Source organism: Camelus ferus, chromosome 20, assembly GCF_009834535.1.
Source record: "Camelus ferus isolate YT-003-E chromosome 20, BCGSAC_Cfer_1.0, whole genome shotgun sequence".
Lineage (NCBI taxonomy): Eukaryota > Metazoa > Chordata > Mammalia > Artiodactyla > Camelidae > Camelus > Camelus ferus.
In genome coordinates, this window is record NC_045715.1 from 40546704 (window position 1) to 40558859 (window position 12156).

Sequence of the window (12156 nt, forward strand, 5' to 3'; positions counted from 1 at the left end):
AGGACCACTTCATCTCCCCAAGCCAACATGATCCCCCCAAGCCCACATCATCTCCCCAAGCCCAATCATCTCCCCAAGCCCACATCAGCACCCCAAGCCCAATCATCTCCCCAAGCCCACATCAGCACCCCAAGCCCAATCATCTCCCCAAGCCCACATCATCTCCCGAAGAGCAATCTTCTCCCCAAGCCCACATAATGTCTCCAAGCTGACATATCTCTAAGCACACACCATCTCCCCAAGCCCACATCATCGCCCCAAGCCCAATCATTTCTCCAAGCCCTAATCATTTCCCAAGCCCGCATCATCTAGCCAAGGCTGCATCATGTCCCCAAGCCAGCATAATATCCACGACCCGCATCATTTAAACAGGCCCACATCATCTCCCCAAGCGATCTTGATCTCCCCAAGCCCACATCATCTCCACAAGCACACATAGTCTCCCTGAGCCCACATCATCTCCCCAAGCCCAATCATCTCCCCAAGCCCACATCATCTCCCGAAGCACAATCATCTCCACAAGCGCACATCATGTGCTCAAGCAAACATCATGTCTCCAAGCTGACATATCTCTAAGACCACATCATCTCCCCAAGCCTCCATGATCTCCCCAAGCCCACATCAACTCCCCAAGCCCAATCATCTCCCCAGCCCACATCATTTCCCAAGCTCGCTTCATCTTCCCAAGCCCAATCATCTCCCCAAGCTCACATCATCTCCCCACGCCCGCCTCATCTCCCCAATCCTGCATCATATATCCAGGCCCAGATGTCCCCAAGCTGATCCTACCACCCTAAGACCGCATCATGTACCCAAGGACAAATCATCTCCGCAACCACGCATGATCTCCCAAGCACACGTCATCTCCTTAGCCCGCATCATCTCCCTGAGCCTGCAGCATATCCGTAATACCGCTTCATCACCCCAAGACAGAGTCATCTCCCACAGCTCAATCATCTCCCCAAGCCCGCATTATCTCCTCAAGCCTGCATCATGTCCCCAGGCCCACATCTCCCCAAGCCTACATTATCTCCCCAAGCCTCATTTTTTCAGGCCCACATGTCCCCAAGCTGATCTCACCACCCTAAGACCGCATCATGTCCCCAAGGACAAATCACCTCCGCAACCCCGCATGATCTCCCAAGCCCACGTCATCTCCTAAGCCCGCATCATCTCCCTGAGCCTTCAGCATTACCGCAAGAAGGTGTCATCACCCCAAGCCTGAGTGATCTCCCACAGCCCAATCATCTCCCCAAGCCCGCATCATCTCTCCAAGCCCACGTCATCTCCCTGAACCCGTGTCGTGTCCCCGAGCCGGCATCATGTCCCAGAGCCTGTGTCATGTCAGCACACTCAATTCATGTCTGCAAGCCCGAGAAATGTCTGTAAGCCCACTTTCACTCCCCTAGCCCCCATCATCTCCATGAGCCCCTATCATCTCTCCAAGCCTGCATCAAATCCCCAAGCCCACATCTCCTGAAGCCCACATGATCTCCCCAAGCCTGCATCATGTTTCCAGGCCCACATGTCCCCAAGCAGACCTCACCACCCTAAGCCCGCACCATCTCCCCAAGCCCGCATCATGTCCACAAGCCCACATCTCCCAAAAGGCACATACTTTCCCCAAGCCTGCATCATTTCCCAAACCCGCATCATGTCCCCAAGACCACATCTCCCAAAAGGCACATATTTTACCCAAGCCTGCATCATTTCGCAAGCCGACATCATCTGCCCAAACCCAATCATCTCCCCAAGCTCACATCATCTCCCCACGCCCAATCAACTCCCCAAGCCCACATCATCTTCCGAAGCACAATCATCTCCACAAGCACACATCATGTGCTCAAGCAAACATCATGTCTCCAAGCTGACATATCTCTAAGACCACATCATCTCCCCAAACCACCATGATCTCCCCAGCCCACATCATTTCCCAAGCCCGCATCATCTTCCCAAGCACAATCACCTCCCCAATCCTGCATCATATATCCAGGCCCACTTGTCCCCAAGCTGATCTCACCACCCTAAGACCGCATCATGTCCCCAAGGACAAATCATCTCCGCAACCCCGCATGATCTCCCAAGCCCACGTCATCTCCTAAGCCCGCATCATCTCCCTGAGCCTGCAGCATATCCGCAAGACCGCTTCATCACCACAAGACCGAGTCATCTCCCACAGCTCAATCATCTCCCCAAGCCCGCATTATCTCCCCAAGCCTGCATCATGTCCCCAAGCCCACATCTCCCCAAGCCTATATTATCTCCCCAAGCCTCATTTTTTTCAGGCCCACATGTCCCGAAGTCGACCTCACACCCTAAGCCCGCTTCATCTCCCTAAGCCTGCATCATGTCCAAAAGCCCACATCTCGCAAAAGGCATATAATTTCCCCAAGCCTGCATCATTTCCCAAGACCACATCATCTGCCGAAGCCCAATCATCTCCCCAAGCTCACATCAACTCCACACGCCCAATCAACTCCCCAAGCCCACATCATCTCCCGAAGCCCAATCTTCTCCCCAAGCCCACAAAATGTCATCAAGCCCACATCATGTCTCCAAGTCGACATATCTCTAAGACCACATCATCACCCCAAGCCAACATGATCTCCCCAACAGCACATCCTCTACCCAAGCGCAATCATCTCCAAAGCCCACATTATTTCCCAAGCCCGCATCATCTAACCAAACCTGCATCATGTCCCCAAGCTGGCATTAAATCCACGAGCCCGCATGTTTTACACAGGACCACTTCATCTCCCTAAGCCAACATGATCCCCGAAGCCCACATCATCTCTCCAATCCCACATCATCTCCCCAAGCCCGCACCATGTTTCCAGGCCCACATGTCCCCAAACAGACCTCACCACCCTAAGCCCGCATCATGTCCTCAAGGACAAATCATCTCCTCAACCCCACATGATCTCCCAAGCCCACGTCATCTCCTAAGTCCGCATCATCTCCATCAGCCTTCAGCATATCCGCAAGAAGGCGTCATCACCCCAAGCCTGAGTGGTCTACACAGCCCAATCATCTGACCAAGCCCGCATCATCTCTCCAAGCGCATGTCATCTTCCTGAACCCGTGTCGTGTCCCCGAGCCGGCATCATGTCCCAGAGCCTGTGTCATGTCAGCACACTCAATTCATGTCTGCAAGCCCGAGAAATGTCTGTAAGCCCACTTTCACTCCCCGAGCCCCCATCATCTCAATGAGCCCATGTCATCTCACCAAGCCCGCGTCATCTCCCCAAGGCTGCATCATGTCCCAAGCCCGAATCATCTCTCCAAGCCTGCATCATATCCCCAAGCCCACATCTCCGAAAAGGCACACACTTTCCACAAGCCTGCAGCATTTGCCAAGACCGCATCGTCTGCCGAAGCCCAATCATCTCCCCAAGCTCACATCAACTCCACACGCCCAATCAACTCCCCAAGCCCACATCATCTCACGAAGCCCAATCTTCCCCCAAGCCCATAAAATATCATCAAGCCCACATCATGTCTCCAACTCGACATATCTCTAAGACCACATCATCACCCCAAGCCAACATGTTCTCCCCAACAGCACATCATCTACCGAAGCCCACTCATCTCCAAACCCCACATTATTTCCCAAGCCCGCATCATCTACCCGAGCCTGCATCATGTCCCCAACCCGGCATTATATCCACGAACCCGCATGTTTTACACAGGACCACTTCATCTCCCCAAGCCAACATGATCCCCCCAAGCCCACATCAGCTCCCCAGGGCAACATGATCTCTCTAAGCCCACATCATCTCCCCAATCCCACATCATCTCCCCAAGCCCGCACCATGTTTCCAGGCCCACATGTCCCCAAGCTGATCTCACCACCCTAAGACCGCATCATGTCCCCAAGGACAAATCATCTCCGCAACCCCGCATGATCTCCCAAGCCCACGTCATCTCCTAAGCCCGCATCATCTCCCTGAGCCTTCAGCATTACCGCAAGAAGGTGTCATCACCCCAAGCCTGAGTGATCTCCCACAGCCCAATCATCTCCCCAAGCCCGCATCATCACTCCAAGCCCACGTCATCTCCCTGAACCCGTGTCGTGTCCCCGAGCCGGCATCATGTCCCAGAGCCTGTGTCATGTCAGCATACTCAATTCATGTCTGCAAGCCCGAGAAATGTCTGTAAGCCCACTTTCACTCCCCGAGCCCCCATCATCTCCATGAGCCCCTATCATCTCTCCAAGCCTGCATCAAATCCCCAAGCCCACATCTCCTGAAGCCCACATGATCTCCCCAAGCCTGCATCATGTTTCCAGGCCCACATGTCCCCAAGCAGACCTCACCACCCTAAGCCCGCACCAACTCCCCAAGCCCGCATCATGTCCACAAGCCCACATCTCCCAAAAGGCACATACTTTCCCCAAGCCTGCATCATTTCCCAAACCCGCATCATGTCCCCAAGACCACATCTCCCAAAAGGAACATATTTTCCCCAAGCCTGCATCATTTCGCAAGCCGACATCATCTGCCCAAGCCCAATCATCTCCCCAAGCTCACATCATCTCCCCACGCCCAATCATCTCCCCAAGCCCACATCATCTCCCGAAGCACAATCATCTCCACAAGCGCACATCATGTGCTCAAGCAAACATCATGTCTCCAAGCTGACATATCTCTAAGACCACATCATCTCCTCAAACCACCATGATCTCCCCAAGCCCACATAAACTCCCCAAGCCCAATTATCTCCCCAACCCACATCATTTCCCAAGCCCGCATCATCTTCCCAAGCACAATCACCTCCCCTATCCTGCATCATATATCCAGGCCCACTTGTCCCCAAGTTGATCTCACCACCCTAAGACCGCATCATGTCCCCAAGGACAAATCATCTCCGCAACCCCGCATGATCTCCCAAGCCCACGTCATCTCCTAAGCCCGCATCATCTCCCTGAGCCTGCAGCATATCCGCAAGACCGCTTCATCACCACAAGACCGAGTCATCTCCCACAGCTCAATCATCTCCCCAAGCCCGCATTATCTCCCCAAGCCTGCATCATGTCCCCAAGCCCACATCTCCCCAAGCCTACATTATCTCCCCAAGCCTCATTTTTTCAGGCCCACATGTCCCGAAGCCGACCTCACACCCTAAGCCCGCTTCATCTCCCTAAGCCTGCATCATGTCCAAAAGCCCACATCTCGCAAAAGGCATATAATTTCCCCAAGCCTGCATCATTTCCCAAGACCACATCATCTGCCGAAGCCCAATCATCTCCCCAAGCTCACATCAACTCCACACGCCCAATCAACTCCCCAAGCCCACATCATCTCCCGAAGCCCAATCTTCTCCCCAAGCCCACAAAATGTCATCAAGCCCACATCATGTCTCCAAGTCGACATATCTCTAAGACCACATCATCACCCCAAGCCAACATGATCTCCCCAACAGCACATCCTCTACCCAAGCGCAATCATCTCCAAAGCCCACATTATTTCCCAAGCCCGCATTATCTCCCCAAGCCTGCATCATGTCCCCAAGCCCACATCTCCCCAAGCCTACATTATCTCCCCAAGACTCATTTTTTCAGGCCCACATGTCCTGAAGCCGACCTCACACCCTAAGCCCGCTTCATCTCCCTAAGCCTGCATCATGTCCACAAGCCCACATCTCCCAAAAGGCATATAATTTCCCCAAGCCCTCATCATCTCCCCAAGCCCAATCATCTCCCCTACCCCACATCATCTCATGAAGCCCAAACTTCTCCCCAAGCACACATCATGTCACCAAGCCCGTATCATGTCTCTAAGCCGACATGACTCTAAGACCACATCATCTCCCCAAGCTAAGGTGGTCTCCCCAAGCCCACATCATCTCCCCAAGTCAACATGACCTCACCAAGCCCACATCTTCTCAACGAGCCCACATAGTCTCCCCAAGCCCACATCATCTCCCCAAGCCCGCATCATGTTTCCAGGCCCACATGTCCCCAAGCTGACCTCACCACTCTAAGCTTGCATCATATCCCAAAGGACAAATCATCTCCCCAACCCTGCGTGATCTCCCAAGCCCACGTCATCTCTAAAGCCCGCAATATCTCCCTGAGCCTGAAGCATATCCGCAAGACCACTTCATCACCCCAAGCCTGAGTCATCTCCCACAGCCCAATCATCTCCCCAAGCCCGCATCATCTCCCCAAACCCACGTCATCTCCCTGAACCCTTGTCGTGTCCCCAAGCCGGCATCATGTCCCAGAGAACTCAAGTCATGTCTGCAAGCCCGAGAAATATCTGTAAGCCCACTTCAACTCCCCGAGCCCCCATCATCTCCACGAGCCCATGTCATCTCCACAAGCCCAGGTCATCTCCCTCAGCCCGCGTCATCTCCCAGAGCCCACGTCATCTCCTCGAGCCAACACCTCCCCAAGCCCGAATCATCTCTACAAGCCCACATCTTTCTAAACCTACATCTTCCAAATCCCACATCAGCTCTCCAAGTCCACGTAACTCCCTGAACCTGTGTTGTGTCCCGGAGCTGGCGTCATATCCAGAGCACGTGTCGTGTCAGTCAGCCCACGTCATATCCACAAGCCCGATAAATGTCTGCGAGCCCGCGTCATCTCCCCGAGCCCGTGTCATATCCCAGAGCCACAATCAAATTCTCTAGCCCGCATCATCTCCCCAAGCTCACATCTCCCCAAGACCATATCTCCCCAAGCCCGCAACATCTCCCCAAGCCGGCATCATGTCCCCAAGCCCACATCTCCCCAAGGACACATTATCTCACCAAGCCTGCATCATGTTTCCAGGCCCACATGTCCCCAAGCCGACCTCACGACACAAAGCCCCGCTTCATCTCCCCTAGCCCACATCATTTCCCCAAGCCCAAACATCTCCCCAGCCCACATCATTTCCCAACCACGCATCATCTAGCCGAGCCTGCGTCATGTCCCCAAGCCGGCAATATATCCACGAGCCCGCATGTTTTACACAGGACCACTTCATCTCCCCAAGCCAACATGATCCCCCCAAGCCCACATCAGCTCCCCAATCCCACATCATCTCCCCAAGCCCGCACCATGTTTCCAGGCCCACATGTCCCCAAGCTGATCTCACCACCCTAAGCCCGCATCATGTCCCCAAGGACAAATCACCTCCGCAACCCCGCATGATCTCCCAAGCCCACGTCATCTCCTAAGTCCGCATCATCTCCATCAGCCTTCAGCATATCCGCAAGAAGGCGTCATCACCCCAAGCCTGAGTGATCTCCCACAGACCAATCATCTCTCCAAGCCCGCATCATCTCTCCAAGCGCATGTCATCTCCCTGAACCCGTGTCGTGTCCCCGAGCCGGCATCATGTCCCAGAGCCTGTGTCATGTCAGCACACTCAATTCATGTCTGCAAGCCCGAGAAATGTCTGTAAGCCCACTTTCACTCCCCGAGCCCCCATCATCTCCATGAGCCCCTATCATCTCTCCAAGCCTGCATCAAATCCCCAAGCCCACATCTCCTGAAGCCCACATGATCTCCCCAAGCCTGCATCATGTTTCCAGGCCCACATGTCCCCAAGCAGACCTCACCACCCTAAGCCCGCACCATCTCCCCAAGCCCGCATCATGTCCACAAGCCCACATCTCCCAAAAGGCACATACTTTCCCCAAGCCTGCATCATTTCCCAAACCCGCATCATGTCCCCAAGACCACATCTCCCAAAAGGCACATATTTTACCCAAGCCTGCATCATTTCGCAAGCCGACATCATCTGCCCAAACCCAATCATCTCCCCAAGCTCACATCATCTCCCCACGCCCAATCATCTCCCCAAGCCCACATCATCTTCCGAAGCACAATCATCTCCACAAGCACACATCATGTGCTCAAGCAAACATCATGTCTCCAAGCTGACATATCTCTAAGACCACATCATCTCCCCAAACCACCATGATCTCCCCAGCCCACATCATTTCCCAAGCCCGCATCATCTTCCCAAGCACAATCACCTCCCCAATCCTGCATCATATATCCAGGCCCACTTGTCCCCAAGCTGATCTCACCACCCTAAGACCGCATCATGTCCCCAAGGACAAATCATCTCCGCAACCCCGCATGATCTCCCAAGCCCACGTCATCTCCTAAGCCCGCATCATCTCCCTGAGCCTGCAGCATATCCGCAAGACCGCTTCATCACCACAAGACCGAGTCATCTCCCACACCTCAATCATCTCCCCAAGCCCGCATTATCTCCCCAAGCCTGCAACATGTCCCCAAGCCCACATCTCCCCAAGCCTATATTATCTCCCCAAGCCTCATTTTTTCAGGCCCACATGTCCCGAAGTCGACCTCACACCCTAAGCCCGCTTCATCTCCCTAAGCCTGCATCATGTCCAAAAGCCCACATCTCGCAAAAGGCATATAATTTCCCCAAGCCTGCATCATTTCCCAAGACCACATCATCTGCCGAAGCCCAATCATCTCCCCAAGCTCACATCAACTCCACACGCCCAATCAACTCCCCAAGCCCACATCATCTCCCGAAGCCCAATCTTCTCCCCAAGCCCACAAAATGTCATCAAGCCCACATCATGTCTCCAAGTCGACATATCTCTAAGACCACATCATCACCCCAAGCCAACATGATCTCCCCAACAGCACATCCTCTACCCAAGCGCAATCATCTCCAAAGCCCACATTATTTCCCAAGCCCGCTTCATCTAACCAAACCTGCATCATGTCCCCAAGCCGGCATTAAATCCACGAGCCCGCATGTTTTACACAGGACCACTTCATCTCCCCAAGCCAACATGATCCCCCCAAGCCCACATCATCTCCCCAAGCCCAATCATCTCCCCAAGCCCACATCAGCACCCCAAGCCCAATCATCTCCCCAAGCCCACATCAGCACCCCAAGCCCAATCATCTCCCCAAGCCCACATCATCTCCCGAAGAGCAATCTTCTCCCCAAGCCCACATAATGTCTCCAAGCTGACATATCTCTAAGCACACACCATCTCCCCAAGCCCACATCATCGCCCCCAAGCCCAATCATTTCTCCAAGCCCTAATCATTTCCCAAGGCCCGCATCATCTAGCCAAGGCTGCGTCATGTCCCCAAGCCAGCATAATATCCACGACCCGCATCATTTACACAGGCCCACATCATCTCCCCAAGCGATCTTGATCTCCCCAAGCCCACATCATCTCCACAAGCACACATAGTCTCCCTGAGCCCACATCATCTCCCCACGCCCAATCATCTCCCCAAGCCCACATCATCTCCCGAAGCACAATCATCTCCACAAGCGCACATCATGTGCTCAAGCAAACATCATGTCTCCAAGCTGACATATCTCTAAGACCACATCATCTCCCCAAGCCTCCATGATCTCCCCAAGCCCACATCAACTCCCCAAGCCCAATCATCTCCCCAGCCCACATCATTTCCCAAGCTCGCATCATCTTCCCAAGCTCGCATCATCTTCCCAAGCCCAATCATCTCCCCAGCCCACATCATTTCCCAAGCTCGCTTCATCTTCCCAAGCCCAATCATCTCCCCAAGCTCACATCATCTCCCCACGCCCGCCTCATCTCCCCAATCCTGCATCATATATCCAGGCCCAGATGTCCCCAAGCTGATCCTACCACCCTAAGACCGCATCATGTACCCAAGGACAAATCATCTCCGCAACCACGCATGATCTCCCAAGCACACGTCATCTCCTTAGCCCGCATCATCTCCCTGAGCCTGCAGCATATCCGTAATACCGCTTCATCACCCCAAGACAGAGTCATCTCCCACAGCTCAATCATCTCCCCAAGCCCGCATTATCTCCTCAAGCCTGCATCATGTCCCCAGGCCCACATCTCCCCAAGCCTACATTATCTCCCCAAGCCTCATTTTTTCAGGCCCACATGTCCCGAAGCCGACCTCACAACCCTAAGCCCGCTTCAACTCCCTAAGCCTGCATCATGTCCACAAGCCCACATCTCACAAAACGCATATAATTTCCCCAAGCCCGCATCAGTTCCCACGCCGGCCTCATCTAGCCGAGCCTGCGTCATGTCAACAAAACCGTCGTAATATCCACGAGTCCACATCATTTACACAGGACCACTTCATCTCCACAAGCCAACATGATCTCCACAAGCCCACATCAGCTCCCCAAGCCAAAATGATCTCCCCAAGCCCACATCATCTCCCCAAGCCCACATAGTCTACCAAGCCTGCATCATGTTTCCAGGTCCACATGTCCCCAAGCCGACCTCACAACCCTAAGCCCGCTTCATCTCCCCAAGCCCGCATCATGTCCCCAAGCCCACATCTCCCAAAAGGCACATAATTTCCCCGAGCCTGCATCATTTCCCAAGCCCGCATCATCTCTCCAAGCCTGCATCATGTTCCGAAGCCCACATCTCCACAAGCGCACATTATCTCCTCAAGCCTGCATCGTATTTCCAGGCCCAAATTTCCCCAAGCTGAACTCACCACCCTACACGTGCTTCATCTCCCCAAGCCCGCATCATGTCCCCAGGCACACATCTCCCGAAAGGCACATAATTTCTCCAAGTCTTCAACATCTCCCAATCCCACATCATCTCCCCAAGCCCAATCATCTCCCCAAGCCCACATCAGCACCCCAAGCCCAATCATCTCCCCAAGCCCACATCAGCACCCCAAGCCCAATCATCTCCCCAAGCCCACATCATCTCCCGAAGAGCAATCTTCTCCCCAAGCCCACATAATGTCTCCAAGCTGACATATCTCTAAGCACACACCATCTCCCCAAGCCCACATCATCGCCCCAAGCCCAATCATTTCTCCAAGCCCTAATCATTTCCCAAGCCCGCATCATCTAGCCAAGGCTGCGTCATGTCCCCAAGCCAGCATAATATCCACGACCCGCATCATTTACACAGGCCCACATCATCTCCCCAAGCGATCTTGATCTCCCCAAGCCCACATCATCTCCACAAGCACACATAGTCTCCCTGAGCCCACATCATCTCCCCACGCCCAATCATCTCCCCAAGCCCACATCATCTCCCGAAGCACAATCATCTCCACAAGCGCACATCATGTGCTCAAGCAAACATCATGTCTCCAAGCTGACATATCTCTAAGACCACATCATCTCCCCAAGCCTCCATGATCTCCCCAAGCCCACATCAACTCCCCAAGCCCAATCATCTCCCCAGCCCACATCATTTCCCAAGCTCGCATCATCTTCCCAAGCCCAATCATCTCCCCAGCCCACATCATTTCCCAAGCTCGCTTCATCTTCCCAAGCCCAATCATCTCCCCAAGCTCACATCATCTCCCCACGCCCGCCTCATCTCCCCAATCCTGCATCATATATCCAGGCCCAGATGTCCCCAAGCTGATCCTACCACCCTAAGACCGCATCATGTACCCAAGGACAAATCATCTCCGCAACCACGCATGATCTCCCAAGCACACGTCATCTCCTTAGCCCGCATCATCTCCCTGAGCCTGCAGCATATCCGTAATACCGCTTCATCACCCCAAGACAGAGTCATCTCCCACAGCTCAATCATCTCCCCAAGCCCGCATTATCTCCTCAAGCCTGCATCATGTCCCCAGGCCCACATCTCCCCAAGCCTACATTATCTCCCCAAGCCTCATTTTTTCAGGCCCACATGTCCCGAAGCCGACCTCACACCCTAAGCCCGCTTCAACTCCCTAAGCCTGCATCATGTCCACAAGCCCACATCTCACAAAACGCATATAATTTCCCCAAGCCCGCATCAGTTCCCACGCCGGCCTCATCTAGCCGAGCCTGCGTCATGTCAACAAACCGTCGTAATATCCACGAGTCCACATCATTTACACAGGACCACTTCATCTCCACAAGCCAACATGATCTCCACAAGCCCACATCAGCTCCCCAAGCCAAAATGATCTCCCCAAGCCCACATCATCTCCCCAAGCCCACATAGTCTACCAAGCCTGCATCATGTTTCCAGGTCCACATGTCCCCAAGCCGACCTCACAACCCTAAGCCCGCTTCATCTCCCCAAGCCCGCATCATGTCCCCAAGCCCACATCTCCCAAAAGGCACATAATTTCCCCGAGCCTGCATCATTTCCCAAGCCCGCATCATCTCTCCAAGCCTGCATCATGTTCCGAAGCCCACATCTCCACAAGCGCACATTATCTCCTCAAGCCTG